Below are 13,168 nucleotides of genomic sequence, written 5' to 3'. Positions count from 1 at the left end.
TTCTCTAGCCGCATCTCTCATCACCCAGGCTCTGAATTATTGGGTCAAACTGTGACAGCTTACAGTGGCTTGAATGTGTTGTTATTTTCTTTAATTGTCTCCAGGCATTTCCATGTTTTATAACCACTACTTGCAGATCCAATTTTTAGCCTGATTATTTGCTGTTTGAAGGTCATTTTATATGGATAAACTTTTCTAATCCCCTCGTATTGTTGTTCAGTTGCTCAGTCGTGACCAACTCTTTGTGACCCCATGGCCTGCAGCACTCTAGGCTTCCCTGTCCTTCACCATCTCCCAGAATTTGCACAAACTCACGTCCATTGAGTCATTGATGCCATACAACCATCTCATCCTCTGTTGTCCCCTTTTCCTCCTGCCTACAATCTTTCCCAGCAATGGGGTCTTTCCATGAGTTGGTTCTTCGCATCAGATGGCCAAAGTATTGCAGCTTCAGCCTCAGCATCAGTCCTTCCAAAGAATATTCAGTGTTAATTTCATTTAGAATTGTCTGGTTTGATCTCCTTGCTGTCCAAGGGGCTCTCAAGCGTCTTCTCCAACACCACAGTTCAAAAGCATCAATTCTTCAGTGCTCAGACTTCTTTATGGTCCAACTCTCACCTCTATACATTTTCCTACTGGAAAAGCCATAGCTTTGACTAAATGGACTTTTGTCAGCAAACTAATGTCTCTGCTTTTTAATATGCTGTCTACATTGGTCATAGCTTTTCTTCCAAGGAGAAAGTATCTTTTAATTTCATGGCTGCAGTCACCATTTGCAGTAATTTTGGAGCCCCCCAAAATAAAATCTGTCACTATTTTCATTGTTTCTCCATCTATTTGCCATGAAGTAATGAGACTGAATGCCATGGTCTTCAGTTTTTGCTTTTTCACCCTCCTCTTTCACCTTCATCAAGAGGCTCCTCCTGTCAAATCCCCTCCTATGGAGAACTGCATTACATGTTTCTACCACTGGATACCAGCCATAGTAGAGTTTTGCAGTTTATTTTTAAATTCCTTTGTCACTTGACTATTTTTCCCAGCGGACTAAAAATCCCTTAAGGGCAGGAGCTATATATGCCTTATTAGTCATATAGTTGTATTTCTAGCCCCTGTGAGAGTGACTGCTACTTATTGTCTCCCCAAATAAAGTTTATTGAGTGAGTGAAAGCTCTTGTTACCCATGTTACAAATGACTCTCATAGCTACAGAGAAGTTGTAGCTTCGAGTTCAATCAGTGACTTACTATGAATGTGGCTATAGGCAAGTATTATATTATATATATTATTTATTTTTGGTTTAACATCCTTTGTGTGCTTTAGTCAAGTCTGACTCTCTGTGACTGTATGAACCATGGCCCACCAGGGTCCTCTGTCCATGGGATTCTCCAGGCAAGAATACTGGAGTGGGTTGCTATGCCCTCCTCCAGGGGATTTTCCCAACCCAGGGGTCGAACCCCAGTTTCTTACGTCTCCTGCATTGGCAGGTGGGTTCTTTACCACTAGCACCACCTGAAAGCTCTAAAAGCCTTAAAGGCTTTTAATTGTATTTTGGATAACTCAGCTCTTTCTTCTTAAGAGAAGCACTTGTTAACATTTTATGAATTTTCCACCATATGGCTTCAGTCTACCAGGACTCAAGCCCTTCCCACACCCTTAATCTTCTCCTCAGCTCTTCTGCTGAAGAAGTTGGCCTTCAGGATGACAAGCTGCTTTGGAATCTTGAACACAGCAGTGGGTTGCCATTTCCTACTCCACCTTTCCTTAGAAATTTGTAGTAACCCAGTCGGCTACATCTTGGAGCCAGGGAAGGCATGTTTCTGACCTGGGCACTTCTGGGGGCTGATTGTCCTCACCAGGGCATCAAGACCAGCAGATTCTCTGTGGGGACTCTAGTACACCAGGACAAGAGCTGTCAGGATGTGACTCTAGCGTTGGGTGTGTGGATGCGTGCTCAGTCACTTCAGTCATGTCCAACTTTTTGCAACCCCATGAACTGCAGCCCAGCATGCTCCTCTGTCCATGGGATTCTCCAGACAGGAATACTGGAGTGGGTTGCCATGCCCTCCTCCAGGGGATCTTCTTGACCCAGAGATCAAATCCATATCTCTGGTGTCTCCTGTAATGGCAGGCAGGTTCTTGACCACTAGCTTGGGAAGTCCTAGTCTTGGGTAGGCAAGTATTTTAGCTTTCTTGTCAGACTATTAAATTTCTCTGCATATTTTTGGAACAAAATCAATCAGAATGGTCCTGCTAAAGAGGGCTATGTTCCTTTATCTTCAGGAGTTTATTGGCATCAAATGAGATAGGTTTTTTTTTTTTTTTTTTTTAAGAACCTACATAACATCAGCTCAATAATGACAGATTGATTAGGTTTCATCTCTGAAGGGAGTTGATGGCCTAACACGAGGGCAGGAATTATTACCTTCAGGTGGTCATTAATCCCCATGAAATATCTGTCCCTACAGTAATTGCTCTTATAAATTGAAAAGTGGAAATATATTTATGCAAGGCTGAAGATTTCTGTTTTCTGCCATTTCAGTTGTATGTGTAAGACATTTCTAGAGACTTAATGTTCTGTACTTAGGCTTCTCAGATTGCTTAATATAGGTTTCCACACTCAGCTTATGTGGTGGATAAGATTTCCTACTTCATCACTTCTAACCCTATGATCAAAGCAACAATCAAAATCCATTTCATGTGAATGCTATTCTGAAGGACATTTGTACATTTTCCGGGAGCCAATCTTCCTTATTACACATGGTTCAGTTTAAATTTCTGGTTGCCTATTTGTAAATCATGGTTGGTTTGTTTGCTTGTTTTTTTACAATTCTTTTTTCTTCAGAAGACAAAGTTATATACTGATAGCAAAAAAACCTCATATTCCAAACTAAGCTTCTACTTGCAAGTTTGAAGACTGGTTTGTTTTAAAATTACTACTTTTACTTGCTATGAAGGCTAATGTGATTTATTTATATAAGTATATATATATATGTATATATATGGAATTGAACAGGTACATGTTTAAAAGACTGTCTCATAATTGATGACTTAAATTATCAGAGTTTCTATAGAGTTGTTATCAGGTTTGCTTTCTCATGTAATGGGAGATAACTGAAGATCGTATGTTTTAACTTATTTTTTAGCCAATTAGATTCTTATATCTAATCCCACTTGTGATCTGTAGCAAACTTTGGTGACATAGGTGGCCATGTGATGTGGTGTATAAGAGAAAACTCACTCTGGCTGAGTGATTGGATAATTAGCTTGGTCACATTTGAGGTAAGCTCTAAACAACTCAGCCAACATTCTTTGATCATGGAATGTGAGGAATGTGATGACCTGTGGAAAAAACAGTCTATCTTTGGAAGTGGCCTCCACTTGGCAGGAAAGCACATTTCCTACAGGTATCTTTCTCAACCTTTATACTTGAGTAGACGTGTGAATCGAGTTAGTGACTCTGGTATGCAGTTGATTATTGTCACTTAGGAAATGAACAGAAACCAAGTTGATCCACCTTTATTTCATATCTGATAGACTTTTTAAAATTGGCATATTGTTTTACAATATTGGGTTATATATTATATATATTCCCTCCCTCCTGGACCTCCTTCCCAACACCACCCCCCATCCCACCCATCTAGGTCACCACAGAGCACCAAACAGCTCCCTGTGCTGTATAGCAGCTTCCCATTAGTTATCGTTTTCACACACGGTAGTATATATATGCCAACCTGAATCTCCCAATTCTTCCCACCCTCCCCCTGCCCCATCATGTCCACATGTCCCTTCTATGTCTGTGTCTCTATTTCTGCTTTGCAAATAACTTCACTTATAGCTTTTTCCTAGTTTCCACATATATGCATTAATATATGATATTTCTTTTTCTTTTTCTGACTTCACTCTGTATGATTGTCTCTGCTACTGCTGCTAAGTCACTTCAGTCGTGTCTGACTCTGTGCGACCCCATCCCTGGGATTCTCCAGGCAAGAACACTGGAGTGGGTTGCCATTTCCTTCTCCCATGCATAAAAGTGAAAAGTGAAAGTGAAGTTGCTCAGTCATGTCCGACTCTTTGCGACCTCATGGACTGCAGCCTACCAGGCGCCTCCATCCATGGGATTTTTCCAGGCAAGAGTACTGGAGTGGGGTGCCATTGCCTTCTCTGATGATTGTCTCTAGGTCCATCCAAATCTCTGCAAATGGCACAATTTCATTCTCTTTTATAGCTAAATAATATTCTAGTGCATATATGTACCACATCTTATTTATTGATTCATCTGTTGATGAACATTTAGGTTGCTTCCATATCCTGGCTATTGTAAATTATGCTGCAATGAATATTGGAGTACATGTGTCTTTCTGAAGTATGGTTTCCTCAGAATAGGTGCCTGGTAGTGGATTCCTGGGTCATATGATAGTTCTATTTTCAGTTTTGTAAGGCACCTGTATACTGTTCTCCATAGTGATTATATCTATTTACATTCCAACTAACAGTGCAAGAAGTTTCCCTTGTTACCACACCCTCTCCAGTAATTATTGTTTGTAGATTTTTTTTTTTTTTTTTTGTAGATTTTTTGATGGCCATTTTGACCGGTGTGAAATGATATGTAATTGTAGTCTTGATTTTCCTTTCTGTAATAATTAGCCACATTGAACACCTTTTCATGTTCCTCTTGGCCATCTAAATGTCTTCTTTGGAGAAATGTCTATTTAGGTCTCGGGAGGAATATGCAGATTTCTAGATTTTCCTGATTTAAAAATTATTAAAATGTTTATTTTAATTATACAGCCTTGCCTTTGCCCATGCTCTTACCACCAAGGCAACTCAACTGACTTATGAACAGAATGAATTATTGCCCCTTTGCCATCAAGCCAGCCATGATGACATGGGACACAATCATTCACTATTTCTTACTGTGCACCAAAATCACTTATGTGAAAACCATTCTACTTTATATTTTGCTTTTATATAAGTTTCAACTTGTTTAGTGAATGTACTGAAAGTGTTTTAGGTTTCAGCTTTTGAAGTCTATTATACAGATTTTTATATTCTTAAAAGCTACTAGAGAAACTAAATACATTTTTTAAAATATCAGTGATAATGGTAAGAAGGTTTGGAATAGTTCTGGGTATGGAGTCAATCAACTTGTGTTTGAATTTTGACTCTGCCAGAGTTCAGCTACCTGATCTACTTGATTCCATACAGATCACATATTTTTCTAGGATTCAGGTTCTCAGAAATAACAATAGTCTCAGAGGTGTCAATGAGTATGAAGTCTTTGTAAAAGTCCTTAGCATAGGGTCTGGCTCCTGGTAGGTGGGCAAGAAACAAATCTTTTAAAATTAATAAAATAAAAAATAGTAATTAATTCACAAATTAAATAGATGTTATTTGGAAAGACCAAAGCAAGAAAACACATATATTGATTTAGCTACAGATGAAGTTATTGTTAGTTAATCAGAAATAATGGAGTTCTAGACCTACTCTATGGATATGAGTTTGAGTAAACTCCGGGAGTTGGTGATGGACAGGGAGGCCTGGCATGCTGCGATTCATGGGGTCGCAGAGTTGGACACGACTGAGGGACTGAACTGAACTGAACTGAACTGAGAGAGTCTAATTTCAAATTAAGATCACCTACACTGAATTCCAGAGATTTTTATTCCCTCCTTCTTCCTAGGTTAGTGATTGCCTTAAAATATGTTTTTGTATCACAGTAAGGAAAGAATTAGAACTTTAAATACCCTTGATAAGTTGGAAAAATACACTGCCTGATGAGAAGCTGAATTTTTTGACAACAGACTTCTTTGTACAGCAAATACTCTATAGGGAAGATACATATAATGGTAAGATTTATAAATAGCAAAGAGTATAGTATTCTTTCTGTTAGTTAACATAATGGTTTTGAAATGTTATGAAGGGCATTGCACAATGATACAAAGTAAACAAAGAACTGGTAAGAATTTGTAATTCTAAATCATCAGTTCTTGTGTCACTTCTATGTATTAATTCATTTAATAAATATTGAGAACATACAGAATGTCAGACACTTAGCTAGGTTCAGTTCAGTTCAGTCACTCAGTCATGTCTGACTCTGCAACCCCATGAACCACAGCATACCAGGCCTCCCTGTCCACCACCAGCTCCTGGAATTTACCCAAACTCATGTCCATTGAGTTGGTGATGCCGTCCAATCATCTCTTCCTCTGTCATCGCCGTCTCCTCCTGCCTTCAATCTTTCCCAGCATCAGAGTCTTGTCAAATGAGTCAGCTCTTCACATCAGGTGGCCAAAATATGAGAGTTTCAGCTTCAACATCAGTCCTTCCAATGAACACTCAGGACTGATCTTTAGGATGGACTGGTTGGATCTCCTTGCCATCCAAGGGACTCTCAAGAATCTTCTCCAACACCACAGTTCAATGGAAATGCAAAAGCCTAGACAGAAATCAGTTTCCTGCCTTTACAGAGCCATGATCCAATGAAAAACATAGCTATTAAATACATTTTACATATGTAGTCAGTTTTACGGAAGGAAAATTGAAAGAACTAACAGAAAGAAGTCAAGGTCTCGAGTATAGTGTGACATCTAAAGAAAGAGGAATTAACAATGTTAATGATGTGCATAGGTGTACACAAATGTGCATGTGTATTGGTGTGTGTGGGGAGGGGATTTAGAGAGAGAGAGGGAGAGGGGGTGAGAGAAGGGTGATGTAGATAGGGTAAACATAATTGGAGGTCTGGCAATGAGAGCATGTGTCTGTGGTTTGCTTAGAGGGGAAGAGAATGGGGACTAGAGAGGAGATGAAGCTAAAAAGTAATCACAGGCCAATCTTGGAGCATATCTTAAGCCTTCAAAAGTGTTAAAGATATGTGTTTCATATCTTCAGAGAAGTCATTGAACCATTTGAAGCAGGAAAGCAATGTGATCAGATTGCTTGTTGTTAAACTCAGTTTTGACAGCTCTGTGGCTTGTTAAAGTAGTATCTGCTTTGCATCCACATAAATAACAACTGGAATGTGGCACTCAGAGAAGATTAAACAACAGAGTAGTGCAAGTTATTTAATGAGTTAAAATACTTGCTTTTGTTCCTTTTGCTTTCTAAGAAACTGTAGGAAGGAAAGATCATAATATTCTAGGAGAGTGCTTCTCATGCTATCTGTGGTTTGAGAAGTTTCTAGTTCTCAAACTAACTAGTTTCTTTTCCCAATTTGATGAAATGCAATAAAGATGCATTACTTATAAAATAAACTTAATACATACACAATGCAAGCCTCAATTTTATTTATTTATTTACTTTTATTTGAAGGGTAATTTGCTTTACAGAATTTTGTTGTTTTCTGCCAAGTATAATCAGAACAGACATAATGGAGAGAGACAACAAAGAATCACAGAACTGGTATACATTGCTCTTTGAAAGTGTTCATAAGGGCGATTACAATTTTTGTACTTATCTCACACAGATTAATTAAAAAGCAGGATAAAAGAAACCACAGTTTGAGAGAGTTCTGCTTCAGGAATACTTTATATACTGATACTAAGGTCAAAAATTTGTTCTCCAAATTTTTCAGGGGTAAGAAAAATGGAACAAAATTGAGTTCAGCAAGAAGGATATGGATACCATATAGAGAGGTATGGAACTAAAAAAAAAAAAAGCTAAACTCTTTGTCTATGTAGGTTTCTTATTTTCAAGGAATATTAAATTCCTTTCTATGGATACAAAATGACTTTGGTGTCATTTTGCCTGTCACACAACCCACCCAACCCAGGAACATTACACTGATATTTTTGCAGACAATAAGAACCAGTACATTTGACTTTTATACTTTTCAGAACATTATATTATAGTGATCATGTTGAAAAGTCTAGTATTACTCAGTTTATGCCTGTGTTCTGCATCCTGAGAAACACAGCATGAAAAATGTGTGATTGACTTGTTCAATTTATTAATATAGTTTCTTTTAATGTTATATAATAGACAAAGTAAGGAGGAACTTTTCAAACATGCAGCTAAATAGATATATGGATGCCAATGGGAGTTTATAAAGTTAATTAATGGACATATGGATACCAATGGATGCTACACTATGCTTAGTCACTCAGTTGTATCTGACTCTTCGTGACCCAACGGATTGTAGCCCACTAGGCTCCTCTGTCCATGAGGTTTCCCCAGGCAAGATTACTGGAGTGGGTTGCCATGCCCTCCTCCAGAGGATCTTCCCAACCCAGGGATCGAATCCAGGTCTCTTGCATTGCAGGCAGATTCCTCTGTCTGAGTCACTAGATGGTAGCCCAAGAATACTGGAGTGGGTAACCTATTCCTTCTCCAGGGGATCTTCCTGACCCAGGAATCAAACTGGGGTCTCCCGAAGTGCAGGTAGATTCTTTACCAGCTGAGCTACCAGGGAAGCCCATAATAATGGATGTTACAACCCTAGCTCGATATAGACGAGCAATGTTTCATTAATTGGAAAACTTTCTGTTTTTCTTTAGGCATTTGTTAAATTTCTTATTAGTTCAACCAATCTTTACTGAGCAGCTATTAAAAACATAATTATGTTGGGCACCAAGATCATAGAAAATATGACCCACTGTTTGAAAACTGCTCATAATTTAGGGAAAAGTGGACAAAAGCATAAGTAATTGTACTGTGATGGATTACCCAGTGAAGAAGCAATATTTATAATGAAAGTTCAGTTTCAGGAAAGACTCAGACTCTTCTATTTACTTTCTCAGGACTAGGCAGATGGCATTGTATAATATAAAATGATCAGCATGTGTATTTTAGAAATTAATACAATTTCCCAAGTTCATATCAGTTCCATCAAGGCAGTATTCTTAAACTGGCCTTCCCAGGTTTGCTTTATTTCTTCTTTTGTTGAAACTGTTCCCTATCATTAGAATCTAATGATAATCAACTGGTTGTAACCAACTAGTATTAATTATAATTAATGTAATAATGTAATATTGTAATATTGTAATGTAATAATGTAAAACTAGTATTAATTATAATAATAACATTAATGAAAATAACTGTGATTTATTGCCTATTATAGGCTGGTCACTTTACAATTTTTATTTAATTAATTCAGGAACTGAGAGGTATGCCCATTTTTCAGATGATAAAATGAAGATAACTTGCCTAAAATTACATAGCATTAAGTGTCAACATAAGAACCCAAGCCCAGGAACTTCTGCTGCAGTATTTTCTAGTATTAGACCATTGCTGTGAGTTTTCTTAGACTTCTGCCTTGATGCCCAAATCTTATATTGGTGCCTACCTGTATTTCAACCATTTGTCTTCAAAGAACAAAAAACAGCATAACTTCTCCAGGTCTTTATTTCTCTGTGTTGTCTGCTTTCCACAAAGAATCAGTCTATTACATTATGTTATAGAACTGATGAATTAGGCTTCTTTAAATCTGAGAGTGTATTTTTTAAGGTTGTAGCCCAATTCAGATCTATTTTTGAAAGAAGTTGAGATAAATCTTAAGTATATCAATTTTATTTTATCATTGAAAGAACACACAATAAATAAAATTGATGTGTTCTGGTTGTTCTATAGCAAAGTATTAGAGATAAAGACTTTAAAAAACTGTTGGTTAAATCCTATTTTCCTTAATATAAATTTGCATGAATACTTGCATTCTCTACCTTGTGTTTGGTGAACTTTGGGCATTTTAAATTAATGAATTTCTCAACCACTTAGAGAGAAGATTTAAAACCAAGTTTACTCTCAAGATGTAACTTGAGACTGAGTTATACCACTGTTTTATTATTCTTAATGGCACTGAGTCAATCCACAGATATTTCATCCTGCAATTTTCTAGTGTTATGAAAATGCATAATGTTAATCATTGTAGTACTTTATAATCTGACCATAAACCAATGTTTATAGTCAGTTAATCATTGTATTACTTTGCTTTAGGTAATTTAGTACATTACCATAATGTAGCAGTCTACTTAATATAAATTTTAAAGTGAAGACAATAAAGTTGTATAGGATTAATATATTATGCATCCTAACCTGAAAGTTTAAAATGCAGCTGAAGTTTGGACAGAGTTCAGATGTTCTGTGACTTTGGTTTCTTCCACCTTGGCTGGGGAAAGGGTGAAACTTAATGAAGAGCACAGAAGTAAATGATTTTCTACCTCCAATTATTTATGCATCCCTTTCACAGCCTTCTTCATTTGGCAAGAATAGGTTTGGATATACTCAGGCCAGGAATCAACAACTACTCATTTTTGAAAAAGTGAACTCTGATTAAGGGAAACCTATCCCAACCTAGATAGCATATTAAAAGGCAGAGACATTACTTTGTCAACAAAGGTCTGTCTAGTCAAGGCTATGGTTTTTCCAGTGGTCATGTATGAATGTGAGAGTTGGGCTGTGAAGAAAGCTGAGTGCCGAAGAATTGATGCTTTTGAACTGTGGTGTTGGAGAAGACTCTTGAGAGTCCCTTGGACTGCAAGGAGATCCAACCAGTCCATCATAAAGGAGATCAGTCCTGGGTGTTCATTGGAAGGACTGATGCTGAGGCTGAAACTCCACTTGGCCACTTGATGTGAAGAGTTGACTCATTGGAAAAGACCCTGATGCTGGGAAAAATTGAAGGTGGGAGGAGACGGGGATGACAGAGAATGAGGTGACTGGATGGCATCACTGACTCGCTGGACATGAGTTTAAGTAAACTCCGGGAGTTTGTGATAGACAGGGAGGCCTGGCGTGCTGCGACTCATGGGGTCGCAAAGAGTTGGACACGACTGAGCGACTGAACTGACTGACTGACTGATCCCAAGATTAAAAAGAAAATCAGTAAGTTTGGGGGTAGTTGACATTAATTTCATTGAAGTGAGACCATGCTTGTCTTATAAATGACCTCAAGGAATATTTTATGAACAGCTTAAATTAACTCAATCATTTTTGGAATTGAATACTATCTTTGTTTTGAAAACAAACATTTATTGAGTGGCTCCTATATCCCAGGTACAATGTTAAGTGCTTTCTTTTACATCATCATCAGCTTGATGGAAAGACTGCATTCTTGGGACACAAAACTTAGAAATTTTATAGTAATGCCAAATTGTTGTGGTAGATGGGATTTTGTTGTTCTTGTTATTGGAGTATAGTTGCTTTACAATGTTGTGTTAGTTTCTGCTAAACAGCAAATTGATTCAGCAATATTTATACATAAATGCCTCCCTTTTTGGATTTCCTTCCAACTTAGGTCACCACAGAGCATTGAATAGAGTTCGCTGTGCTATACAGTAGGTTCTCATTACTTCAGTTCAGTTCAGTCACTGAGTCGTGTCCGACTCTTTGCGACACCATCGACTGCAGCACACCAGGCTTTCCTGTCCATCACCAACTCCCAGAGCTTGCTCAAACTCATGCCCATCGAGCTGGTGATGCCATCCAACCATCTGTCGTCCCCTTCTCCTCCTGCCTTCAATCTTTCCCAGCATCAGGGTCTTTTCCAGTGAGTCAGTTCTTCCCATCAGGTGGCCAAAATGTTGGAGTTTCTTCTTCAGCATCAGTCCTTCCAATGAATATTCAGGACTGATTTCCTCTAGGATTGACTGGTTTCATCCCCTTGCTGTCCAAGGGACTCTCAAGCATCTTCTCCAACAGTAGGTTCTCATTAGTTACCTATTTTATGCATAGTTGTGTATATATGTCAGTCCCAACCGCCCAATCCATACTCCCCCCATGCCCCATTGGTATCCATTTGTTCTCTGTATCTGTGTCTCTATTTCTGCTTCACAAATAAGTTCATCTATAGCATTTTCCTAGATTCCATATGTGTATTTTAGTATACAAATCTGTTTTCTCTTTCTGACTTCACTCTGTATGATAGTCTCTAGGTCCATCCACATCTCTTTAAATGGCAGAATTTCATTTCTTTTTATGGCTGGGTAATATTCCATTGTGTATATGTACCACATCTTCTTTATTCATTCCTCTATTGATATACATTTACATTGCTTCTATGTCCTGAAGCAGTGAACATAGTGCTGCAGTGAACATTGGGGTGCATGCATAAAATAATTATGGTTTCCTCCAGTCAAATGCCCAGGAGTGGGATTACTGGATCATATGTAGCTCTATTTTTAGTTTTTAAGGCACCTCCACACTATTCTACTTTTTCAATGAGTTCCAGAAAAGCATATATTTCCGTTTTATTGACTACGCCAAAGTCTTTGATTGTGTGGATCACAATAAACTGTGGAAAATTCTGAAAGAGATGGGAATACCAGACCACCTGTCCTGCCTCTTGAGAAACCTGTATGCAAGTCAGAAAGCGACAGTTAGAACTGAACATGGAACAACAGACTGGTTCCAAATAGGAAAAGGAGTACGTCAAGGCTGTATATTGTCATCCTGCCTATTTAACTTATATGCTGAGTACATCATGAGAAATGCTGGGCTGGATGAAGCACAAGCTGGACTCAAGATTGCTGGGAGAACTATCAATAACCTCAGATATGCAGGTGATACCATTCTTATGGCAGAAAGTGAAGAAGAACTAAAGAACCTCTTGATGAAAGTGAAAGAGAGTGAAAAAGTTGGCTTAAAGCTCAACATTCAGAAAACTAAGATCATGGTATCTGGTCCCATCACTTCATGGCAAATAGAAAATAGATGGGGAAACAATGTATACAGTGGCAAACTTTATTTTTTTTTGGGCGGCTCCAAAATCCCTGCAGATGGTGACTGCAGCCATGAAATTAAAAGACGCTTATGCCTTGGAAGGAAAGTTGTGATCAACCTAGACAACATAATAAAAACCAGAGACATTACTTTGTCAACAAAGGTCCGTCTAGTCAAGGCTATAGTTTTTCCAGTGGTCATGTATGGATGTGAGAGTTGCACTATAAAGAAAGCTGAGGGCCGAAGAATTGATGCTTTTGAACTGTGGTGTTGGAGAAGACTCTTGAGAGTCCCTTGGACTGCAAGGAGATCCAACCAGTCCATCCTAAAGGAGATCAGTCCTGGGTGTTCAATGGAAGGACTGATGTTGAAGTAGAAACTCCAGTACTTTGGCCACCTGATGTGAAGAGTTGACTCATTGGAAAAGACCCTGTTGCTGGGAGGGATTGGGGGCAAGAGGAGAAGGGGATGACAGAGAATGAGATGACTGGATGGCATCACCAACTGGATGGACATGA

The 13,168-nt window shown here is 38.3% G+C and overlaps 1 non-coding gene across 1 annotated transcript; it reads right to left on the bottom strand.

Moving 5' to 3' along the window:
• Nucleotides 1–1,808: 1,808 nt before the first annotated feature.
• LOC122439004 lies at nt 1,809–1,930 on the bottom strand. The gene has a single exon (XR_006268745.1). It is a non-coding gene; the product is annotated as a small nucleolar RNA SNORA3/SNORA45 family (small nucleolar RNA).
• Nucleotides 1,931–13,168: the final 11,238 nt, after the last annotated feature.

Source organism: Cervus canadensis, chromosome 3, assembly GCF_019320065.1.
Source record: "Cervus canadensis isolate Bull #8, Minnesota chromosome 3, ASM1932006v1, whole genome shotgun sequence".
NCBI lineage: Eukaryota > Metazoa > Chordata > Mammalia > Artiodactyla > Cervidae > Cervus > Cervus canadensis.
The sequence above is the reverse complement of the archived record's forward strand: the minus strand, read 5'-3'. Positions and strand labels throughout refer to the sequence as shown.